Genomic DNA, 27,143 nt, shown 5'->3' with positions numbered 1-27,143 from the left:
AACTTATATAGATACATGCAGACATCGCATATGGGCAAGTGCGAAATCAACCCTTATTCATATACAACGTGGCATGCGTAAATGGAAAAAAGCCAACAGATCACATACTTATGAAAGTGCACATGCGTGTACAAAAACATATTGGAATATGCATACATATATATCAGTGTTGTCCAACGTGACTGTGTGCACGTTATGCTTGTGTTGGTTATTCTAGCGTCAACTGATCGCAAAATTTTGCTTTGCTTGCCTACGAAGTTGAATACAGTAGCACAATCGTGCTTTCACAGACACTTGTCGCGACATGTTGTTACTGTGAGGTGTCTGGCACTGTCCGTGCGCTATTGTGCGCATAGGCCGTAGACAACGCTGATATATATACAGCAAGCAGACGCTCATATACTCATTTATATATAATAATGTGTGCAAGTAAAAAATTTGTCTGTATGTTTATCAAAGCAAATACGAGCTACATACTCGTATGTAAATATGTACAAACATTCATAAGGGAATAACAAGTGCCGCACGCATCTTTCCGCATCTCCGTTGTCACGAAAATCAATGGCCGAAGCTCACGTTTTGTCGAAAAGTCAATGTGTCGAACGACTGAAGCGACGACTAGGCGTCACAACATTGTGTTATTGTCCAAGCTGTGCCGAAAAAACAAACGAACGAACGCCAACCGTCGCCGCTTCCCTTGCCACTACAACAGCTTCGCCGACAAACTGGCGTAAATATGTATGAAGATGTATGAGCGTGCATACATATCGACGCAGATTTTTGCGAGTCACGGCAAAATATTTTAGATTTGGCAAATATTTTAAATCGACGAGAACTTTGTAGCCACTTTTTGTCACTCCTTTCTGTGTTTTGTGAGTCTGCGGGGTTGTCAGTTTTCCAGCAGTACAAATATCAGAAATTGTTCAATTTATGATTTTTAGCTTTAGCCATCGTCGCGAAAAGACGCTTGCCTGCAAAGCCATGATCGGGGAGACACAATGGTGTTTGCTTTTGTGAATGAAGCAAGTGTGCCTGTTGAAAATACGCTTGCGTTCATGAATGAAAATGTTGTTGTTGCGTGTTTTACTATAAATTTAGGCATTGGCTATTTGGCTGCCATATTGAATTGTGACGCTGCTGATGCTATTCGAGACGATTGTTGTGTTTTGTTGGTGACATATTTACATGTGTATGCTCATATATGTATGTAGGTTTGTGTATAAATTATTTGTTCGGCAATATGTACATGTACATATGTACATATATACATTCACATATAGAGCAGTGCCAGCACATTTTATAACTGTTAAGTGATATCATGATTTATATTTGAATTTTACTTAGATACATACATATGTATACATATGTATATGCACATATTATGCACAAATATGATGATAAATAAACGAACATACATATGTAGGATATATGGTATATGTTGTAACAAAGCCAATTTTTATTAGCAACAAATATAATACAACAGTATTTAGCAGCATATTATGTAAATATTAAAGAATTAATAAGAAACATAAGGTGTTCAAGTCGAAACGAACTATAAATATTACTGTGAATATTCATTTCTTTTATTAGAATACTATCAGTTTTACATGCATTCATAAAAATTTGCAAAATGATATTGATATCAATACATATGTACATACATATATGCTTGCATATAAACGTATAATATGCAACACATAAAGCGCACAAATATCATTACTAATGTCATGTCATGATTTGAATCCGTGAAGGCGTTTTATGTACTTATGTATATATATTAGGGTGTGTCATACTGAGGCAACCTTTTTTTTCAACTGAAAAACAGGCTCAAAACTTTCGAAAATGTGTAAAAAAAAGTCACTCAAAAGATGAGCTCTTAATATTAATATTAAGAGGTGCCTATTTCAAATTTTCTGTTTTCCATATAAATTACATGGAAAAAAATCATTTTTTTTTTGTGGTGGTTATTGTGCGGAGGTTTTATATGTGCCCCGATAGCTGCCAGTAGGGATGGTAAACTCGATTCCGATTCTACTCGAAAATCGAGTTTTCTCGTTTCTCTTAGGTTGTCAGTAAATAAGTACAAAGTGCCGAAACCCTGCTTTGAGAAGCAGCCCCAAAGATGCACCTTTATTCCATGTTTTACGGTCCGCTGAACAAGCTTATTGGTGGAAGTTGACTAGGCTCGCGTGAGGACAGAACGTGCCCATATCATTCATCAGCAAAAATGACATTTTCAAAATCTCTATCAATATTCTCTTGCGCCCAAGCGAGTCGCTTTGTCTTCATTGTGTTGCACCATTGCAGGTCATGATTATGAAGAAGGGTTCGGATAGTTTCGTAGGATATTTCTAAAGCTTTTGCCATTAATTTTGCTTGTCCTTGTCGCAGTGTTAAAGCTGGAGTCCGCGAAAACAGATTCACTATTCTTTTTTCATCTGTATCCACTTCTGTATAAATACCTTCGACTTTCTCATATATTTAGCAGCCGCTGATTCCGACATTTTGGGACCTTTCGGGTGGATGCAAAGGAACACAGCTTCGTAGCGCGAAGCATGCTTAGCACTCATGACGTTTAACGTGATTCTCTTTCAAAAGATCAACGACAACCTCAGTATATACAGTAGACAACCTTTGCTTTGTAAATACATATACTCACCTCTAAGAAATCTTAGGGTGTTGTGTAACACTATTTTTGCTACTTTCATGGTAATCAGGGTGTTGTGTTAGCATTTGAGCTACATATAAATTTTAAATTTTGATGATCAACACTTTAAAATACATATATTAAATAATGCAAGTGTTTACGTTATTTAAGTGATTATATTGAATTATTTTGAATCTCTGTTCAATTTTATTAGGATATTACTTGTTGTTTGATGTTAAATCAGTTGTTTTTTTCGGGCAATTTTTAAACACGCTTCAAGTATTTCTAAACTTTTGCATGCAGTAGGATACAATCCTGGGTGGTAATTTGTCGTTTGACATATGTGTACAAATTGACAATTCGTTAGCCGTTATAGGAAAACATCAATTGGAAATTGAGTTTAAACACAAACGTAAGTATATTGAAGATTTTAACAATAAATATTAGTGTTAGTTATATTATATTTTTTATATTGTGAATAAGTGTTGTTGCTGAGATAAAGCTAAATTAAGGTAAGGTGTATAAATATATTAGAAATATGTCGAAGTTTTTAATAAGTTTGTGTTTACAGAAGAATTCCGAAATCCCATCGGTACGAGAATTAGCAAGGTATGAATTTATTTTGGAATATGTGTTAGTTATTTTATTGATACTTGGGTGAATTTTTATATATATGTATATGTATATTTATCAAATATTTAAGGGGCTATACCAGTGTTACCCATGGAAAATTAGACGAATTTCGTGATTTTTCAAAGAAAGTACTCAGTCGAATATTTCGAAGTTCTTTGGACATAATAAGGTATATTTTCGGCTATATTGTAAGTTTTTTTTTTTACAAAAATATTGAATAATAACGAAATTATGTGCTGTCTTCGGAGGTTCCGAAAAAAGTGTCTTTTTTAGGTAAACAAATGTCGTTTTTTTTAATGGCAAATTGACAATTTTCACTCAATCAAAAAGATCGTAGGTCATTGTATAGTAAATAATATACTGTAGAATACTCAGTTTCAATTTGAAGTCGATTGGCCAATATCTCGTTGAGTTATGATGTCAGCAATTTTGAAAAAGTCGTTTAAATTATCAAAAAAAAATTAAAAAAAAACCGATTTTTTGAAAGCGTCACACTGGTATAGCCCCTTAATGCGTATTAGTTCTTATGTATACATAAAAGTGTGCATTATAAAAATTTAAAATCTTTTTTTTATTAATTCAAAACCATGTTTTTGCCACATGTGTATTATCTACAGGCAGCCTTTCCACCAATACAAACTACCCAGGTGAAGTGGTTATGTTTTTTTTCGGGATGGCCTACGGAATACAGTTTTAGTTAAGAACTTTTTTTAAGTATAATGAAAACTGTATTAGTTTTAATTAGGTTAAAGAACAAATGGCTTACAAAATTTTTGTTACGAAAGTGTTTAATTATAAATATAATTCATTAAGTAAATATTATATTAACTTATAAGGGCGTAGTTATACAAAATATGACTACATGTTACTTTTAAATTATCAATACCATAAATAGTATTAATTACTTAAGGTAATTCATTTTGTTAAACCTTAAAAATTAGTCATAGATAATATGATAGTTTTTAAAAGAAAAGTTTTTTTTGTATGAAAATAAACGTATAAATAGTTTATTAAAAATTTCAGCGACGTTTTAAATGATGCCTCTAACGGTTGGTTCATCATCATTCATTTAATGCTTTTCATGCGTTTTCGTTTTTTTTTGCACCATTTTATTTTTTACTTAAAAAAACTAACCAAGATTTGCTTGTTTTATACTAACCATTTTGCTTTTATATTATTTTGTTAAATTTATGAAAATTTTCATAGGCGAGGAAAATGGATGTAACTTTTGGGGGTAACAGACACCCCAAAAAAGGAGCTATTCGCCTGTCAGCGTTCCGGATGAGGAACAAATTAAGGTTAAGTAAACGGGCAGTCCCCGATTCTAATTTGTACGCACCCACAGTGGATGTAATTCCAAAAAATAATTTAGTGTTTGAAATAGGTAGCTTAGTCGAACAGACGGACGCAAATGTATTGTTTTTCGACCAACTCTTCAATATTTTTAATAGTAAATGCCTCGGAGCATTAAAAAAATATGGTGAACCCTTTTCGGGCAGTTTAGATCAAATGAATTTTTTAGTCGAAGCCGAAGAAGCATTTAACTCTATCACCGTTTGTGATATGTTTGGTCGAGATATCACAAATACATTTTTGTTTATTAGAGGTTGGCTTCTTAACATTCGCAGTTTAAGACGATTTTGGCGCATATTGTGCCGGGAGGGTTTTGAATATATCAAGACAAGAAGACTTTGCCAAGACGAACTAGAACACTACTTCGGACAGATTAGGAAAGGGGGAGGATTGAACTCAAGAACAACTCCGTCTATGTTTTCTGACCTTTTCCGCCAATCTTGGGGCCTTAGACATGTCAAATTTGTGACACGTGGCAATTGTGAATCTCTGCAGGGTAGAGATTTAGAACTATTTTCTTTCAATACCCTTGAAAGAGTATGTAATGACCCTTTGATTCAGGATAGTTCTTGGCAAACATTTCAAGGTTTGCCAAGACCGTTCTTAGATAGTCCCTATAGTGATAGGAATTGTATCGAAATCGATGTAACTGAAAGCGATTTCCTACAGCGAAATTCATTTGCATATTTTTGTGGTTATATGTATTATGAATATTTTAAATTGCATAATTGTTCCCAACCTTTGCCACTTTTTGAAAAAGATCAGATCCCTGAAGACGCATTCACTTTTACAAAAGAAAAAGTGTACGATTCGTCAAATCTGGTAAAAGCTCCTGAACCCTTCATAGATTTTTTGAAAAAACTCGATGCTATATTGAATGACAATTTTGATCCTTGTTGTCATCTTATAGGATTTTCAAAAAAAGTACATAGTATGATGGGAGATGAAGAGCCTTTTTATTGCTGCGAAAATTCACAACCCGGCGTTCTAAAATACCTTTTTATAAGAATTAGAACATATTTTTCTTTAAGAATTTTTAATAGACAGGCAGCCAACCCTAATTTTCGGCACATCAAATTTTTGTGCATTTCACATAGGTAACTACCTCCCCCTTTTAAAAGTTAGTTTCGGTAGTTTAATATATTTAGTAGAGTTATAGGATTTTGGATACATCTATTGTGGAAGATTAAAAATCTTATTAAATTATTTTGTGCAATATTTTTATTTAAATTATTAATTATGTTTATTTTAAGTTGTAAAGGTGAAAATAGGCCTACCGGGGAACCGAACACCTAAAAAAAAGTCGGTAACGCGCCTTATTGCAAACCTCAGGGGTGGTGTGGAAATGCAAAACTTAAAGATTCAAAAATAAACTATTAAAAATATTTATAATGTTAATAAAATTTGTTTAATTTCGTTGGAATAAAGTGTTTATGAGAAGTACATATTAACTAAGCTTTATTAAAAAGTTCGTTTACTATTACAAATTAAAGTCCACAAATTTGCATTTTTTTACAATTGTTTATTATCATGGTTCGATTTCTTTTCTTGCATTGAAATGTCTTTTAATAAAAGTCTCACCAACAATCAATGGCACTACTAAACTAGCTTCTGCATACACCTTAACTGGTGAAGCTTCTTTCTTTATTTTATCATCAAATTCGCATTGCATATGTGATGCTTTATAATACCGCCACCAATTATAATCATTCCCGATCGAAAACCGGACAAAATATCTACCACTAATCCGGGGTGACGGAAAGAGAGGAAATACATAATGTCACCTAGGCTACCATCTGTAAGCGCAGGACAAAACACAGGTATTTTATGTTTCGCAGCTCGGTGGTATATTAAGCTGGTGTCGTTTATCCTTTCCCCAAGTCGTTGTACAATACGAGAAGGAGACCAAATCATCTTCTTCAACGCCACCCGCCACAATCCAACATTTGATGTTCAACGAGGAATCGTAATGTCCCCAGTAATCCCGACGACACTAGATTAGATGTGAATCCAAGGAATTTTGTACAGCTATGTTTTCGTCTAATAAATTCATCCGTTTCATGCAAATCAGCTTCCTTCAGGTTTCAACGGCTGCTGCCTACAATCAAGCTAAGAATATTTTAAAATACATAAACCTTACATGGTTACATTACCATTAGATTGATTTCTCTTATTGCCAACACAAGATTAGTAGCTTGAAACTCCTTATTAACATACGACTCAAATAATTTTGAGTAATCAATTCCTTGATTCCAATCGTAGCCCCCACGATGGGTGTGTTTTTTCACTTTGTTTAAGTACCGCTTCTTTGACGATATCTGGTACAACGGACATTTTCTATTGTATAAAACCTATGTTCACTCCAATTATTAAACTTTAAATAAAAGATTTAGTAACTTTATACAAACTAAACTTTGTTTTGATTTAATTTGAATGTTCGAATATGGAAAGCTGCACCTTTAATGTATTCTGTCGGTCAAATGTAAACAAATACATTCAGAAGAAAACTCACCACCGAGAAATCTAAAAACAGGGCTGCTTTTTATTAACAAGAACTCACTACATAAAGAATATCTGACTATCAGTAAATGATATTTTTATGGGCGAACCATGACACACTATGACGTTTAAATCACATATTACTAAATATATGTCATTAATAAATAATTTCCTTTTATATTAAGCGACAATATTTATAGTTTTTGTTATTTAATAGAATAAATTTGCTAAGTATTTACTACCTAACTTTATACAGCACTGCGTTGCTACCACTGAAAATCCAAGATGACCGCTGTTCACCCCTCAGAAAGCTACCACGAAAAGGTTATCTACTGTATATACTGTGACGACAACTGAACCTTTGTTGACAATGCACCGAGGACTAAACTTCCCTCTATCGGCTCGCGAAGGAATTAGAGCGAAATCTTTCATTGACTGTCGGTAAAGTCGACCACACTCTTACTTGACAGATTGTACATATATGAGTATTATTAAAATAAAGTTCCAATAATCAAAATGAAATCAATAAAATGTGTGGACTTTAATTCTCAAGGTATGTATATAATTAAACAAAATTATTTCAATACTTTAAGATTAAACTTTTGTAATGTTTCAGCTAAAGACAGAAAAGAGAATTGTCAGATGTTCTAAACACGCATGGACGAAATGTTTGACGATATGAAAGGTACGTATATAAACAAATAACACAATAAACAAAAATTTATAGGGATTTTATAGGGACACGCATAAATTCACGCATATGCATGTACATAAATATTGTTTACACATTTTTTGAATCATCTGTACTTTAAATACATATGTACGTATATGTTTGTTTACGTTTATTTACGTGTTTTAGATCAACTCCGAATTTGCATGGAAGCAATAGTCGATATGAAAGTTTTTATAAATAAGTGGAATCGCCTCCTTGCTGTAGAAACGTCTTTGACGGCATAATTTCCATATTTACGAGTATTAATTAAATAACCCCACTAATATTATTAAGTATTATTGCGCCAAGCGAGATATTTATACCTAAAACAAGAATAATAAAATGAATTGTAAAATACTGAATTAGAAAAAATGAACTAAGAAAATCAATTATATAAAATACTAACCTTAATACTGCATTCATACTACTAATCTATTACTTACCTTAATACTTATGTTAACATAAGCTAGTACATTGTTGAGATAATTACTTACCCCTTTTTTTGTAACACATACTTACAGTACAACTAGATTAAGCCGTTAGCTTTATGAATTAGGCTAAGCAATTCCATAAAATGGAATAAAGACTCTCTTGTAATGAACGTGAAATGGAAAGCACGCGTCTTTCATTTTTTTCGCAAGTACAAACATATGTATATCATTTTAGTGACAGGCAATTAGGATTTAAATTAATTCGGGCATTCCCAAGTAACTTTTCGGTTCTCAAATATGCTTGAGAAATTTTTATGGCGCCCGAGCAGGGACCAAGTGCGTGGATTTAGTAAATTTTTACTAAAAGTGCCAACTAATTGTGTTAGTGCTAACTATCGTTATCGTGACTAATTGCCTGTCGATGTGTTTGGAAGTATATATATATTTGTATATAGATATAATATATACATAATTTATACTCATAGTGGACGAGTAGTGCAGTGGTACCTATAAACAAAAAAAAAAAATACAGAAATAAACAAAACAAAAAAAAAATTAAAGAAGTTTCTAAATAAAAAGATAAAAAAGTACAGTGAAAAGTGATTACTACAAATGTGAAAAGTGTTAAACACAGTGGCAAATATATGCACATATACCAAAAAAGGCTAAAGGGAAAAGAAATATTTAAAAATACATACAACCATATATACATATGTACGTGAAGTGAAATGTGCTAACGTTATAAAAGTACATATGTAGGCACCGGCAATTATCGAAAGCAAGATAAAACAAGTAAGGAAGGGCTAAGTTCGGGTGTCACCGAACATTTTCCAAAAAAATTACGTCCAAATATGCCCCTCCTTAATGCGATCCTTTGTGCCAAATTTCATTTTAACCCTGGTCGAGACCAACGGTCTGATCCACTTAGTCGAGACCAATGGTCCTTGGCTAGGCCCCTATGTGTTTACATACATACATTTGTATGGAAATACGTATTGTATTTACGCTCATATATGTACAATAGATACATTTTTGAAATTTCATACCTCTCGATTTGATTGAAATCAAATTGACTGCCTTGTTCACTCTTGGCGTGGCAATAGCATTTAAAAAAAATGTAACATTTTGAGAAAAAATACATTTTTCTTAACCTTTTAAAACGCTCTAGCGGCTAAAGTAGGTAGGTCAAATAAATTGCACCGGTTAGGTAATTTAAAGAGTTTTCAGGAAATGAATAATTCGCCCCCAAGGCCCCACCGGTGGCGTGGCAATAGGCGAAAATGGGTTTTCACCATGTCTCCCCCTATGTTTCACTACAGTTTGGGGGGATATGGGGCCGGGGGAGACCAAAACTTTTTTGCGAGTTAGTTCACCCCTGGGGCTTTCAGAAAAGCCCTCAACCTCCCCTCTACCATGGGTGTAACGTTCACAAAAAATGTAACATTTAGAGAAAAAATACATTTTTCTTAACCTTTAAAACGCTCTAAACGGCTAAAGTATTTGACCTAGATAAACATACAAACCAATTTGGACATGTAACGAACATGAAAACAGATAAATCAACCGTGCAAAGTGATAGAAACATACCAAAGTTCATATAAGTATATTCATACAAAATATATGGGGTCTAGCCAAGCACCATTGGTCTCGACTAAGGTGTAATATTATAATATCCTTTTTTCGTACTTTTCGATACGATATCCTTGAATTTTTTTTCTGAATTCTATAGACAATAAAATTCTAGGAAGCTACCTGGAAGCGCAAGTCGTTTGCTACATTCTAAATATATTAAAATAACATTTAAAAACAAACCAGACCCGTTGGTCTCGACGAGGGTTAATATCTTTATTTATGGCTTAGTTATGACACTTTATAGGTTTTCGGTTTCCACCATTTTGTGGGCGTGGCAGTGGGCCGCTTTGGCCCATCTTCGAACTTATGGAGCCAAGAAATACGTGTACCCAGTTTCATCATGATATCTCAATTTTTACTCAAGTTACAGCTTGCACGGACGGACGGACAGACAGACATCCGGATTTCAACTCTACTCGTCACCCTGATCACTTTGGTATATATAACCCTATATCTGACTCTTTTCGTTTCAGGACTTACAAACAACCGTTATGTGAACAAAACTATAATACTGTCCTTAGCAACTTTGTTGCGAGAGTATAAAAAGTGTAGGCTTGGGCTGGCGGACGCATACGAGTATGTATGTATAAAGACGTTGTATAGAAATTGCAAGTATAGTGAGTGTAAGTATAGTGAGTTTCATGATAACAGCACCACAGTGTTCGAAATATTTCGAAATTGAGATTTAACCGGGAAGTGCCGCTAATATCTACCGCTTTTTGTGCCGTACCACTAAAACTTACCGCTTCCAGAGCCACTACAAAACTCCGCAAGAACTTATCGCTAAGTGTCCAATTTTTTACAACATCACTTCGCTGCTGCCACAACGTCGCTGCTGCCATCATATCACATCACATATACGAATTCAAAGTGCATAAGGGATTTTGGGACTTTGCGGTAGCCCTTTATTTTGAAAAAAAAATGTGAAAAAATTATTAATTGCAAAATTAAATTATTACATTTTTCGCAATTTTTTCGATCTGCGTGCGCAATTATCGGTCTTTTTTTTTTTGCAATTTTTGTCAATTTTCGTTCGGACATTTTCGAAATACATTACTTTATTGTGCTATTGCTCATTTTGCGCAAATGTGCAAGTCAAAGCCAACTCTCGCAAACCTGTCTCCAAGTAAGGAGTTGACAGACTTAAAATCGTTAAAACCTCAAAGAACGATTGCGAAAAGTAGTATTTTATGGATTAAAACGGGCCTTTTCGAAAAGGCTATGTCTTTAGATCCAATTGAATTGGAATGTCGTCTCGACATATTGAATTCACACAGTGAAAAATTAATAAAATGCCAATCAAAAATTGAAGAAATTGATAAAGCCATGTCGTCGAGGGGAGTTAGAGGACATAATCGTTGAAACGAAGTGCATAATAAAGTCAATTTTAGCGAAAAATAAAACTTCACTTGCCGAAACATCTTTTGTAGCTTCTCACAGCTCAAGGCTCCCTAAAATGCTCCCGAAATTCAAGGGAGAATATTCAGAATTTAAAAATTTTATGAGTTTGTTCGAGATCTTGGTTCATAATGATCCAAATAAACCAGAATATAGAAAAATTCAACCATTTGGTAAATTTTCTATCTGGAGAGGCTCTGGGAACAGTTAAAGCGTTTCAGATGTCGGATGAAAATTACCCGAAAGCGTTGGCAAGTCTCAAAGGGGTCTATGATAACATATGCTTGATATTTTTTAACACAATTTCAAAACTTTTTGAGCTGCCAACTATCCCAAAGCCATCAGCACCTTCATTACGAGCGATGATCGATGAAGTGTTTGCTGTTTATAACTCTTTGCTACCTCTGAGCGATGAGAAGCAAATAACAAACGCCATTATAATACATTCAGTGATGACAAAGGTGGACACTGCCACCCGATCTGAGTGGGATGAGCAACTTGACTACGACCACTTACCATTATGGAAGGATTGCCAAGCATCTTTAACACTCCAGTAGTCGCGCGTACTACAATAGTAGACCACTTGTGTATATACTTTTACGTTTTACGAATAACTATTCGCAAGAAGTCTGATTTTAAGTTCCTAATATGTTTAAAATGAATATTTTTTGGTTGATTTGGTTTTATAATAAACTGTTACTTATTATTATTAAAACAAATTTTTTTATTTACAAATATTTCGTTTCAAACCCTTATGTCTAAAATGTTCTACACATGTAGTACGCGCGACTACTAACGGCACAAAAAGGGGCGCGACCACTGGAGTGTTAAATAGAAGATTTCAGCAATTAGCAGGAGCAGGAGCATCTTGTTCGAGGACGAAACTCGGAGCCACAACCAGCATGAGCTATATGAAGCATCCACACATGGACAGGACGAAATCAGCCTTAGTCGCTGCAGCTACAAAGCGGCCAACTTGTCAAAAATGTAAGTCAAAGGAACACCATCTACCTGCCTGTCCCACTTTCAAGGCTATTCCGGTGCAACAGAGCTTCGAGTTCGTCAAATCGGTACCCTTACGCATAAATTGCTTGCGTAAGGGGCATACCGTTTCCAAATGCAGAGCGGATAGTTGCCGGATATGCAGTCGATCCAATCACTCGCTGATGAACCAGTATCCAGTGTCCTTCCCCGTTGCACCATCAAAACATTAAGCGTGATAGGAATTAGCAATTCCAATACAAAAGTGGTGTCAAAACTAAGCGCGTTTGTCAAGTCGCGGTTAAATAATTATGAACAACGAAGTATAAGCTCCCGAGTGAGCCACACTACTTCATTCCGCATCAATGCGTTTTAAGGCCCGAGAGAATAACAACCAAAATACGTGTTGTGTGAGCAAATCTGAACAAATTCAAATTTTTCGTCTTAACACCGTAACATACGGCACCTGTTCCATTTCTCGCCACACGGTGTTTGCAAATGCTCAATGATGCCAATACAATGAAATATCCACTCGGTACATTGGCCATCAAAAGAAACTTTTATGTTGATGATTTATTAACAGGGTCCGAAAATTTTGAGTTTCTAGATCTTTTGAGAAGTGAGGTAATTAAAATGCTAAACTCGTCCGGATTCATCTTAACGAAATGGTTTCGAACCACCCTAACTTTTTCAAAAGTAATTTCTCTGAAAAGCCATTAAGCTTCAATGGCAAAAGCTTCACTAAAACGTTAAGAATCCATTGGTTGCCGAAAGAGGATTTGTTTCGATTTGTTTTAGATGACAATTTTAATGATCTGCGAGCCACTAAACGAAACATATTGTCAGTTTCTACTCGCCTTTTTGATCCTCTTGGATTACTAGCCCCACTAATTACCAAAGCAAAAACCTTATTGGAAGAGCTTTGGATCCAAAAAATTGATTGGGATGAGTCGATTCCATTGCACCTTGACACTAGCTGGCAGAACTGTAACGCCAACCTAATGCAGCTCTCATCTATTAGCATCCCTTGTTACGTTCGTTGAGTCGAGTGCCATCTGCCAAATACATGGCTTCGTCGACGCTTCAATAATAGTGTACGGATGCTGCATATATGTATATACGTAGCCAATCTGCTAGTGGTATTAAATGTATGCTGCTTACTGCAAAGTCTAGAGTGGCTCCGCTGAACACCAAATCTCTTCCGCGTCTTGAGCTCTCGGCAGCCATCTTCTTTCGAAATTATGATCAAGAGTAGCGCCTATGTTGAATCGACATTTCGAAAAAATTACATTTTGGACAGACTCTGAAATAGTTTTACATTGGATTAAAACACATCCATCCTCACCTTCGTAGCAAACAGAGTGTCCGAAAATGCATTGGCGACTTGTGCCAACGAAACAAAATCCTGCAAAATCCTGCGGATCAAGTGTCTCTGGGTTGTAATGTGGACGAATTGAATAATTCGATATGGTTTGGCGGTCCACAGTTCCTCCTAGTGACCAATTAATAACCAATTCCAGCTCTCACCAGAAGACGAAGCATTAGAGAAGAAGAAAAATACATTTACGCTAATTTCGACTACTGAGAAAAAAGCAATATTGGACGTTATTGAAAAATTCTCTTCTCATAAAAATTGCTTCGTGTGGTCGCATACATATTACGATGGACCAGATGACCACCAAAATCCTCCATGGGAAAGGCTCTGACTTCAGAAGGGCTAAACTTGAGTTTTCTAAAAATTGCACAGGTGGTCCAACATTCAGAATTTTCGGATGTTATTCAAAAATTGCATAAGGGTACCATGTTACCCGCGAACTTGCAAAAACTCAACCCGTTTTTGCATGAGTACTCGGTTATGTCGCTGTCGTTCAAATTAATCCGAGTAGGAGGTCGCTTATTAAATGCACCTCTCCCATAAGATGCCAAATTTCCGCTTTTACTAAATAAAAGTTCGCACTTCGTTGTAACATATTTACGGTTCCTGTACATTCGAAATTGGTTGCGCTACTTCGAGAACGCATATGGCTAAATAATGCCCGAGAAGCTTGCAGTAGAACCGTAAGAAACTGTATACAAAAACCAAATAATGGGAAATTTGCCAGTCGAAAGACTTCGAGCACTACGGCCCTTTCTTATATGTGGCGTAGATTTTTGTGGTCCGATATACACATCTCTAAAAATACGCTGTCGACCACCCGTAAAAACATATATTTCAGTTTTCGTTTGCTTTATTTCCAAAGCAGTACATTTACAATTAGTTTCGGACCTATCTTCAAATTCATTTATTTTCGCCCTAAAAAGGTTCATTAGACGCCGAGAAATGCCGACGAAGATAGTCACCAATTTCGTCGGCGCCGATCACAAGCTGCGCGAATTGAAGGAGGCGTTTCTAGCAGTGGGTCCAGAACTAAAGAGATTCAGCTTCATCTTTATACCACAGCGGGCGCCGCACTTCGGCGGATTATGGGAAGCCGCGGTGAAGTCCGCCTAACACCACATCGTTCGCGTAACCGGCAACGCGCCTCATAGCAGAAGAGTTAGCAACAGTGTTGGTCTCTGAGCCAAGATCTCAACGACGGCGAGGCGTTAACACCAGCGCATCTAATAATAGGATGCTCCCTGCGAGCATTACCCCCAGAGAAGGTGCCAGTGGACCCAGTTCGTTGTTGCGAGAGATGGCAACTTGTTTGCTGTCTCAAGCAACAGTTCTGGTGTCAGTGGTCCAAAGTATACCTGAAGGGCCTTCAGGAGCGCAACAAATGGCTACGTGGACAACGTGCCGCCTCAGCAGTGGGTACTAAGGCGCGTCATCGCAACCGTAGAAGGACATGACGGCAAGGTGCAAGTCGCAGACGTTGCAACAAAGACTGGCACAATTAAGCGTCCCATCCACAAACTGGCCTTGCTTCCTCTGGAAATTGAAGGAATCTGATCCTGTCAAGATGGCCCGTGTTGCGTCAAGCGACATATTTATACCTAAAACAAGGAAAATAAAATGAATTGTAAAATATTGAATTATTAAAAATTAAATTAAGAAAATCTATTGTATAAAATACTTGACTTAATACTGCATTCATACAATATACTATTCTATTACTTACCTTAATACTTATGTTAACATAAGCTAGTACATTGTTGCGATAATTACTTACCCCTTTTTTTGTAACACATACTTACAGTACAACTAGATTAAGCCGTTAGCTTTAAGATTTAGGCTAAACAATTCCATAAAAGGGAATGTAATTTGAACGTGAAATCGAACGCACGCGTCTTTCATTTTTTTTTGCAAGTATATCATTTTAGTGATAGGCAATTAGGATTTAAATTAATTCGGGCAATCCCAAGTAACTTTTCGGTTCTCAAAAAAGCTTGAGAAATTTTCAAGTATGAAAAATTGTTTCACTGTAAGTATTGCAAAACCAATAATCATGACAATCAACAAAATAAATTCTTATACATCTATTAAATATATATATGTGTAAATAAAAAAGAAATTTAACCACATTTTTGTGAGTATTGCTATATATGCTATTTCATGAAACTCACAAATATATAAAAAAAAAACAAACCCGAAAAATAAGGATTAGAGAGAAGAGGCGATAGTTCATTATCAAGAAATAAAGAATTTTTAAGCGAACGAGATAATTATCCAATTTTTCAAAATGGCAGTCAATAATTTTGCTGTAGACGATATAGCTAGATTAAAAGTTATACAAACCACAAATTTAAGAACTGAGATAGCTCAGTTGAGTAACAGAATTAAAACTCTAACAAATGCGGCACATATAACTGAGAATGAAACTCAAGGAGTTAATTCCATAATATGTATGTGACGAAAATTTGGACATAATAAAGTCTTTGCCAGAATTTAAATCTTATGTCAGCTGGAGGGAAGCTGCAAAAAATTCGATGAGCTATTCGATATACTAATGAATATAAAGAAGGTAGTAGAAGGTATTTTGGAGCACAAACTATCCTCGGAAATAAAAGTCTAGGTAATGCCAATGATATGTTAACTAATCATGGCACAGTTTTGAATTTAGAAGCAATATTTGCAAGGTTAGGTTTTGCTTACGCCGATAGACGACCACTTTACGTAATTGATTAAGAGATGAGCGTTATGAGACAAGGATCGACATCCTTAATTTATTATTATAATGAAGTCAATCAGAAATTGACATTACTAATAAATAAAACTATAATGACGCACGGTACCAATTCAGATATTACAACACAATTAAATATAAAGAATCGAGAAACCGCGTTAAGAACTTTTATTACTGAATTAGGGGGTAACCCTAACCCAAATATATTTACATTAACACCTACCGAGTTGCTAAAGCACAAGAACTTCATTCAAATCAAATGCGATCACAATGTGCTTTGCAATTTACTAAAAGCAACTATGAAATTGGTTCACGAAAGATATCCGAATTTTCAAAGTAATTTAAGGTGCAACAATTTAAGGTTTAAAGTGCACAAATAAGCACACAACCTCAACTAAAAATTCTACGAAATAATAATATTGATGAGAACCATTTTTTAGCGTAAACCGAATTGCCGTACGTCATTAAAACCGATACAAAAACTTGGCAAATTTTTAGAATTCTCATAGATACGGGAGAAACCAGTTAATAAAAACATTTTAAGAATTAAGAAGACGGCTATAACCATTCATGGTTCGACCATAATAAAACATTTTCATAGTATCAATCTGTTTGGTATACAGGAACGTTTTTATGAGATTAACAATTTAGAGAGCGATCTTTTAATTGGAATTAATTTTTTAAATGAAATCGGAACGACAATTGATATTCCAAATAGAAAATTGATTTATGGGAATAACAAAACAGAGAAAATAAATTTGCTCAATGATTTAATTATACTAAACCCCTTAGGACAAAAAAGTCCTGAGGCACCCGCCAATGATAATACTAGCAAAAATGATACTAAGGATAGAAAAACTAATGCAGCAAATGTTCACAACATTTTAAAAATAAATAATGTTGAAATTTCTAAAGAAGTTGCTGATACGTATAATTTTAATAATAATGAAACGAAAGATATCAACATTCCATTGCTAAGAGAGGATGTTATTAAAATAATAAATAATGGTCATCAAAACGTGAACATGGATTTAACTTTTAGAACAGATATTAAAGTAGAAATTAGAACTGAGGATGACAAACCCATATGGTCCAAACAATATCCTTATTCTATATTTGAATATAATTTTGTTAATAAGAAACTCGAAAGTTTACTAGGAAAGCGGATTATACGACATAGTAATAATTTAGTTCGTTTTTGAAAAAAGAAATAAATGATGATGGTAATACGAAATTGAAAATGGTCTTTGACTTTAAAAAAGTAAAGTAAAAACCAATAATCAAAGCCTAATCCCGAGTTGAGAAAATCAAAATACTTTTTCACAATGGATTTAGAATCTGAAAGAAAAGAACATAGAACAAACAGCATTTACTATAAATAACGGAAAATACAATATGAATAATTAAGAATGCCATGTGTAGTTAAAAATGATCCAAGTATAGTTCTGAGATCAATGAATAATATTTTACATGAATGTATAGGAAAATTGTGTCACGTATGTAAGCGATGGCAACTCTGTTGCCCATAAAGTGTCAAATAAAAAAAGCAAGTGGCAGCAACCAAAGAGACAGTCAACGGGCAACCGTCAGCGAGTGAGCAACATAAACGAAATATTTGAGAACATCCAGTAAAGTTGAATAAGTGTAACATTTTTCTTATATTCACAATAAAGTTTTGTATTATTATATATAAGTGTTTGACTGTGCACACGAGTACGGTGTTTCTCTACAGTTCAGAAGTGGGATGATAAACCCATACACGTCTACAAACATAGTAAGTATATGTATGTGCGTTGGTGAAGGGCTATAGGCACCGGCAGATATATATACACGATACGTAAAAACGATACGATGGTGAAGATCAGTGATCTGAAGGTGGAACAACTGAAGAGGTTGCTACGGGAAAGGCAATTAGCGACGACTGGCACGCGAGACCAGTTGTTGCAACGTCTTAGCGCATATGAGGAGTCCGACGAGGTGGTCATCCAAGAGATCAACGTTACGGAGGAGTCATCCGAGATGTCAACGGTGGCACAACTGCAGCAGGAGATGAAGCAGTTACGCGAGATGATGGCGCAGCTGCTACAAGCGCAAAACAACGGGACTGGTACAGTTAGCATGAAAGAGGTACAAACGGTACAAAACGTGAATAACAACGATAGCGCAGTCGCAGTCAACGGCGGCGCAGGCGTTCAGAGTCACGCCACTGACGCTATTTCAACGAACGACGACAGCACGGTGGCAACTAACAACAACGTTACAACACACATTCAAAGCAACGGTGATATTTCTGCGAACGGGTCAGTTAAAGAAATTGCAAATACCCTGCCGGAATTTGATCCAACGAATAACGCAAGCATTACGGTAGAGCAATTTATTGATAGAGTCGATCGAGTAGTGGAAGCATATAGATGGGACAAGAAATTTTTATTGTTAGCTATTTACACACGTTTAAAAGGAGTTGCACGTATGTGGTTGAATGCATCACCCACATTACACACAACTTGGGAAAATTTTGCTGATGCGTTACGACACGAATTTGGTTCAGATCGAGACGAGGCAGAAATTCATTTCGTGATGGCCAATGCAACGAGGAAGCCAAAAGAAATCGTAAAACAATATTGTTTTCGAGTGGCGGCACTAGGTATACGTTACAAACTGAGTGAGGCAGCCATTATACGTTATGCAAGAGCTGGGTTAAAACATAGAGAACTCCAACAAAGCATTGCAGCAATGAAGTTTACAACAATGAAGCAGATGAGAGACGCCATCGAGGACTATTTCATTAATCGCGGAGGACTAAGTGAGCCACAAGTACATCAACCAAGTAAGCGAGACAACAATAACGAAAAATATGCTGAGTCAACGAAACAAAATGGTGAATTTAAAGCACAATTGAAATGCTACAATTGCAACGTACCTGGACATTTCGCCAACAAATGTCCATTGCCGCAGAAACGACATCGCTGTACAACGTGTAACAAAGTTCATCCAAACGGAGGAAATTGTTAGAAGACGACAGTAACGTTACGACGACTTGGTGCAATCAACCTTGACGAATGTTTCAAGAAGTTAGTTTACATAAAAGCGCAACCGTATATCGCATTCATCGACACGGGCAGCCAATGCAGCATCATTCGTAGGTCAGTAGCCAAGCGCATCGACGATAAAGCCGTAAAATGCTGCTTACAAGTAAAAGGCATTTGCGGAGGGGTGCGTACGTTCACGGAGGCTATTACCATAGACATCACCATCGACGGAATCAACATCGAGACGCAAGCCTACATCGCTGATGACGAGTTACTAGAACAAGACGTTTTAATAGGTCAAGATGTTATCATCAATGCAAACACTACGCTGAAAATTGAAAATGGTCGCACAATATTCGGAAGCAGACGAGCAGTACAGACAACGGTAATAACTGAGAGCAATTTTTCCAAATTAATGTCCAATTTCAGCAATGAAGCAGAACGAAATAAGATACAAAGTCTTCTGGCAAGCTACGCCGATGTTTTCTCCAGTGGGCTGAAAGATATTGGCAAAACTGACGTAGTTCAAGCTAGCATCGAACTTGAGAGCAATCGCACCATATTTCAAGCGCCTTATCGTATCCCAGAACCGAAGCGTGATATTGTCAACAGGATGGTTGAGGAGTTGCTTGAGCGTGATATTATCACGAAATCGACATCCGAATACGCAAGTCCCGTGGTCTTAGTCAAAAAGCAGAATGGAAGTGATCGGTTATGTATCGATTATCGACGAATTAATAAGGTAACAAAGAAAGAGAATTTTCCAGTCCCGAATATTGAAGAACGGCTACACGAAGCGAAACGTTTCCGATACTTTTCGTCACTCGATTTGAATAGTGGGTACTATCAGATTAAAATGGCACCCGATAGTAGGAAATACACCGCTTTTATCACGACGGACGGTCTATATGAGTTCAAACGCATGCCGTTTGGTTTAAAGAATGCACCAGCTCTGTTTAATAGACTCATGGCAGAAATCCAAAGACGGGTGGAGACGGGCGACATGCTGCATTATATGGATGACATCCTAATCGGCAGCAATTCTTTCGACGAAATGTATACAAAGCTTTCTCGTATACTCCAAGTACTACGTACCTGTGGACTCACATTGAACGTTAACAAATGTGAGTTGTTCACGCAAACAATAACGTTTTTGGGACATCAGCTAACTCCTGAAGGCATCAGTCCGGGCAACGTCAAAACCAACGCTATCGTAAATTTTCCACAGCCGAGAAATGTCACTGAAGTACGAAAATTCTTAGGTATCAGTGGCTACTTCCGAAAATTCGTCGCTGGTTATTCCATTATTTCTGAACCATTACGCAAATTGCTACGCAACAACACCGCATTCGCATGGGGACTACAGCAAGAGTCAGCATTCAACGAACTCAAAACCGCATTATCATCGGAACCAACCATGGTCAACTACCGCATCGAAGCCGAACACGAACTACATACAGACGCAAGCTCTATCGGCCTTGCAAGCGTTTTGTTGCAAGTCGAGAATGGACAACTGCACCCGATCTCATATTTTAGTCGCTCTACTACAGCAACGAAAAACGTTTCCATAGCTATGAACTCGAAGCATTAGCGATTGTGGAATCATTGGAAAGATTCAAATACTACGTATACGGAAAGAAGATCAAAGTTATTACCGATTGCAACGCTTTACGAACAACGATGGAGAAGCGAGAGCTTATACCACGCATTGCCCGATGGTGGTTGAGAATCCAAGAATTCGACATTGAAATTCAACATCGACCAGGAGCTCGTATGGCCCATGTCGATGCGTTGAGCCGTGCACCTTATGAAGATGCACACGAAATAGATGCCGCTGATCTCAAAATTTCCAAGATGATTATCGACCAGGCAGATTGGTTGTTTAGTGTTGAGCTACAAGACGAGAAAATAAGAAACATCGTTAACGAAATACAGAATGAGGTGAAGCCAGAATATCCCGACTACGTTGTTGAACTGGGACGCCTATATCGAAAACACGACAACAAACTACTATGGGTTGTTCCAAAGCAATTAAGGTTCCAAATACTGCACGAATGCCACGATAAGGCAGGTCATATGAGCGTTGACAAAACAATGAAACGAATTCTCAATCTCTTCTGGTTTCCTCGAATGCGCAATTACGTAAAGAGCTACATCAACTCATGTGTGGGTTGTGCTTTAAATAAAACCCCTGGCGGACGACGTGAGGGTCGATATCACTACGACAACGTTAAGCCAATACCGTTCACGACAATACACATTGATCATTTGGGTCCGTTCCCAAAAGTTCAAAACGCAACGAGCATGTGTTGGTAATTGTAGATTCATTTACCAAATTCACAATCCTACGAGCAGTCAAGAGTACCGCAACAAGCCATGTAATTCCGGTATTGCTTGAGATCACGAGCTATCTAGGAATGCCTGAACGTATCATATCCGACCGAGGAACGGCCTTCACTTCAAAAGCGTTCCAAAAGTTTTGCGATGAAAACAACGTCAAACATATTCTCAACGCAGTGCGGACGCCACGCGCCAACGGACACGCTGAACGAGCAAACCGCGTCATCCTATCCATGCTACTACCTTCTACTGATGACGAAAGACGATGGGACGACAAATTACGTCAAATACAATGGAGCATTAATACCATCCCGAATAAAACCACAGGTTGTACACCATTCCGACTACTTTATGGGTACGTGCCTCGAGACATCCTGCAGAATCAACTTATCCAGGCACTTCAAGACGATGATGTTGACCTGATAAACGACACCGACCTACAGCAACTACGAGTCGACACAGCTCAACGAATAAACGACGTAAGAGCACAAGCCAAGAAGCTATATGACGCAAAGCATAATCAACCGAAGACGTACAACGAAGGTGATCTCGTATTGACTACAAACGAACCAATAAGCTCCGGTACATCACGTAAACTAGAACCACGATTCAGAGGACCATTCATCATCACCAAAGTCCTGCCAAATGATCGTTATGTAATTGAAGACTTACCTCATGCCGAGCGAACGCAACGTCACTACAAAGCCGTATTTGCATCAGATCAACTTAAAACTTGGTGCATGTTACCACCAGATGATCCAGACGACATAGACGACATAGACAACGAAGATGAGAGCACCATGGGCGAGGGCGCCACATTGGGTCAGGAAAGCCGACTGTAAGCGATGGCAACTCTGTTGCCCATCAAGTGTCAAATAAAAAAAGCAAGTGGCAGCAACCAAAGAGACAGTCAACGGGCAACCGTCAGCGAGTGAGCAACATAAACGAAATATTTGAGAACATCCAGTAAAGTTGAATAAGTGTAACATTTTTCTTATATTCACAATAAAGTTTTGTATTATTATATATAAGTGTTTGACTGTGCACACGAGTACGGTGTTTCTCTACACGTATATGTTGACGACATAATAGTATATTGAAAAATTCTATGTTCCATATATCTCATTTGAAATATAGTATACTACAAACTCTCGAATAAGCCCATACGAAAATATCTATAGAAAAATCAAAATTTATAGAAATCGAGGTTTAATTTTTAAGATACGTTGTATCCCATAAAGTTATAAAAACTGATCCCAAAAAAGTAGAAACAATCATAAATTACCCATATCCCAAGACGTTACGACAACTTAGAGGATTTTTAGTATTAACCGGATACTATATGAAATTTATAGGAAATTATGCAACAATAGCTAAACCACCAACAAAACACTTAAAGGGAGAAAATGGTAAAATATGTCCAAAAAAAACAATTACTAATCTTGGTCAAGAAGGAATTGTTGCTTGCGAAACCTTAAAAGGAGCGTTACAAGAACAAATTGAATTAGCTCAACCAAACTTTGAGAAAAAATTAATTTTAACTACTGATGCATCTAATGTTACTGCAGGTGCAGTTTTATCCCAAGAAAGAAGACCTATAACATTTATTTCAAAGACACTAAGCTCTACCGAACAAAATACGCAACAAACGAAAAAGAATTATTCGACATAGTTTGGGCACTAAAGACATTACGCCATTATCCTTATGCAGTAAAAAATTTAGAAATTCATACGAATCATCAACCATTAGCATTTGCAATGTCCGAAAAAAATCCGAATGTTAAAATGAAAAGATAGCGAGCTTTTATTGAGGAGTTTTCTCCAAAACTAATTTATAAACCAGGAACAACAAATGTAATTGCTGACGCATTATCAAGACAAGTATTAAATAATTTAACTAGTTCATGTAAGTCGACTGACTCAAGTGTTTCACCCAAACATTCCGCAGAAAGTAGCTTGAGTACAAAATTCATGAAACAAAAAAACCTTTGAATCATTTAAAGCAACAGATAGTAATCGATAATGGAGCAAGAATTAGTGTCTTAGAGACTATTTCTTCTTTTAATAATAAACTTTTTTAATTGAATATGACAGACCAGAAACTAAAATTGGTATTTTAAAAGCTTATATGAATCCAAAAGTAGTTACAGGAATATTTTGCACTCCTGAATTGCTATATGCAATAAAAAACATTTTGAAGGAGACAATTCCCACGATAAAATTTCTATATACTAAACTACTCTCTAATGATATATGCAATAAAGAAGATCCAGGATCGATAATTGCGCAAACACATAATAGAGCGCATAGAAATTATAGGGAAAATTTGGCACAAATTAGGCAGCAATATTATTGGCCTTTAATGAAAAAACTATTTAAACAGTATGCAAAAAAATTGTAGTATATGTAATCGTAATAAATATGAAAGACATCCGAATCTAATTCCAATAGGGGAAGCACCAATCCCAAAAAAAAGAGGGAGAACAACTCCATATATGTACATATGTAGATATTTTTTTCGCACAAAAGCTTTAATTTCTTACATGTATAGATTCATATTCCAAATTTCTAATAGTAAACCATATAGAAGACAAATCAAATTTAGAAAAAAAAGTTTTGTAACTGTTACAAACATTTCCAAATATTAAAGGTATAGTTATTGATAATGAACCAGGCTTAAGTACGATACAGTTCAAGAGTTTAACGGAAAGGATAAATGTACAAATTTATTATTGTACACCAGGCCACAGTACAAGTAATGGCGAAATAAAAAGAGTTCATTCAACAGTGATTGAAATCTCCAGATGTTTAAAGTAAGAACACAGCTTAATTAGTAATTTTGAATCAATTATGAGAGCAGTTCAACAGTATAATAAAACAATTCATTCTGTAACAGGTAAAAAACCTTGCGACATTTTATTTAATAAAGAACCTCACGAAAATATGAAAATTGTGTTGTGTGTGTGCTAGAGTATCATAACAAGAAAAGGCTTCAAAAAAGTTATCAAAAAGGATATATTATATAAGAAAAAAGGAAGAAAGAAATAAATTAAACCCCAAATACAAAAAAACAAGTAGTATTAGAAGATTTAGGAAATACAGTTAAAATACAAAACAGAAACAGAATAATTCATAAAGATAATATCAAATCTTAAATCTTTTACCTTCAATATAAAAGAAAAATAAATTTTTTGCCTAAAAGTTGTCACATATAAAAAGACTTCCATCAAAAAATAATAAGAAGTCGAAGATATTATAAAATCTATTGAATATATGTATGTATGTATATTTAAGAGCCAAATTTAAATAAATTGTAAATATAAATTAAGATTTCAAAATGGTACTGTTCAAGTTGAAAAATTAATTTGTATTCGTCTTTATATTCTTCTAATTCTTTTTTGATGGTCTTTTTATATGTGACATCATTTAGACATAAAATTTCTTTTTCCTGTATATTTAATTCTGCTTGACGTACATTCGGTATGGGTTGAATATCTATTGATTGATAGATATCTTTAGTAAAACCTGGGATATGCACTAAAATTAGAATATTTTCGTCTCGAGTGACATTTAAAATTTTGATCTCACCCAATATTTCAAAAGTTATATTAAATTTTAAACTATCGTCACTGAAATGATATCTCTATTTAAGAAATTATTTTGGCTCGTCATAATAATCTCTTTTATTCTTACGATATTCCTGTCAAATTACATTAAATTGCCAAACAGATTATTTGTCCACCTTTCTATTGCTATTTTATTTAATTCTGAACTAACTGCGTTAATATTCTGAAACAATTTCGTGTAGTGATTGTTGGTGTTATCACTAATAGCTTTAGATTTGGTAATTAAATTTTTTAAAAATGCTTTTCTCAACCTTGATTTGTTCAATTGCATTGTGTGAATTGATTGGGTTTATTTCTAATTTGCCTTCTATTTCATAACAACCTTCGTCGCCCATGACACCATAAATATATTTAAGACCTGTCCCTATTATATTAACTAATTCTCTTTTCTCAATTCTATGATGTGGAAGAAGTATTTATTTATATCTGAGTTCTAATATGCTTCATTTTAGCCATTACAAGTGGATTCAGTTCTTTTTATTTCAGTGCCATCTCCTCTAAATTGTCAACTATTTCTTTATACAATTCTTTATACAACCAACTTTACTTTTTCTAGGTTCAGAAGGGAATATCCATTTCGGTGATTGAGATACATGATTTCTATTTGGGCTGTGATAGAAGGATGGTCATGCAAATCATGATGATGTATAAGGATTTTAAGATTACATATTAGGGGTATTCGCTTACTCTTGCAAGATTGCAGATTGCAAAAACACTATACCGAAATATACAAGGGCACGAGAGCACCCATTGCAGAATCTAGTGATATATGAACGGCTGATTCGGTCAATTTATTGTGAATGACTATTATGCATGGCTATTGTGAATTGGCGCACCTTCTGCATACATTTTTAACAAAAAAAACTATAACAAATATTTATAATTTAAATAGAAATTATAAAATCTATTTAAAATTTACCTTCCTCAACAATTTAACAACGTAATATGTCTTTATGTAAAATGACAGCTAAAACAGGGTTGTAATTATATTTTTGCGTGACATTGCACGCAAATATACGTGGGTTTTGGTCTGACATATTTTATAGCCATTGCAGATAATTTTCTGCGTGTGTTTGTTGTTGTGCCGGAGCACCAGGAGGAAATATATGCAATTCTTGCACCGTGCAAGGGTTTTGCAAGAGCAAGAGAATACCCTTATTATCTTTATGAATTATTCGGTTTCTATTTTTTATTTTAACTGTATTTCCTAAATCTTCTTATTACTTGTTTTTTGTATTTGGGGATTAATTTATTTCTTTCCCCATATATTTTCATATATAATATCTCCTTATTGATAACTTTTTGAAAGCCTTTTCTTGTTGTAATGTTCTAGCATTTTCTCTTATGCAAGCTGCAACATAAAATATTGCAAGATTGTTTACCTGTTACTGTATGAGTTATTTTATTATACTGTTGAACTATTCTGGAAAGTATTGGAAGACTATACTGGTAGCGACCACCAATACATATTCTACCTCAAAGGTCTAGATAAAAATCCAGCAACGACGAAAAGAAGAGGAACACGTAAATGAAACGCTTAGAAGCTAGACTCAGAAAAGCTCCTTGCGGCCATAGATGAAAACCCACCAAAATACCATACAAGTAGCACAGCTAGGCTGATTGTCCAAGCAAACTCTGAGCACCATCACTGAGGCAAGTAAAGTAGCAATGCCCAAAATAAGAGGCGGGCATCCATAGAAAGCAGCTTACTGGTGGACTGACGAAATCCAAAATCTTAGTCAAACTTGCCTGCGCA

At 35.6% G+C, this 27,143-nt stretch overlaps 2 protein-coding genes and 1 pseudogene across 6 annotated transcripts in view; 1 reads left to right on the top strand and 2 right to left on the bottom strand.

The window, feature by feature from the left end:
* Positions 1-27,143, bottom strand: part of LOC105234087 (tyrosine kinase receptor Cad96Ca) — a 252,333-nt gene that overhangs the window by 153,494 nt on the left and 71,696 nt on the right. The window lies entirely within an intron of this gene.
* The window catches only part of LOC125776665 (uncharacterized), a 263,872-nt gene that overhangs the window by 167,100 nt on the left and 69,629 nt on the right, over positions 1-27,143 (top strand). The gene's annotated exons all lie outside the window — the stretch shown is intronic.
* Positions 6,154-14,997, bottom strand: LOC125776710 (probable deoxyhypusine synthase; annotated as a pseudogene).

This window comes from Bactrocera dorsalis, chromosome 2, assembly GCF_023373825.1.
Source record: "Bactrocera dorsalis isolate Fly_Bdor chromosome 2, ASM2337382v1, whole genome shotgun sequence".
NCBI lineage: Eukaryota > Metazoa > Arthropoda > Insecta > Diptera > Tephritidae > Bactrocera > Bactrocera dorsalis.
The sequence above is the reverse complement of the archived record's forward strand: the minus strand, read 5'-3'. Positions and strand labels throughout refer to the sequence as shown.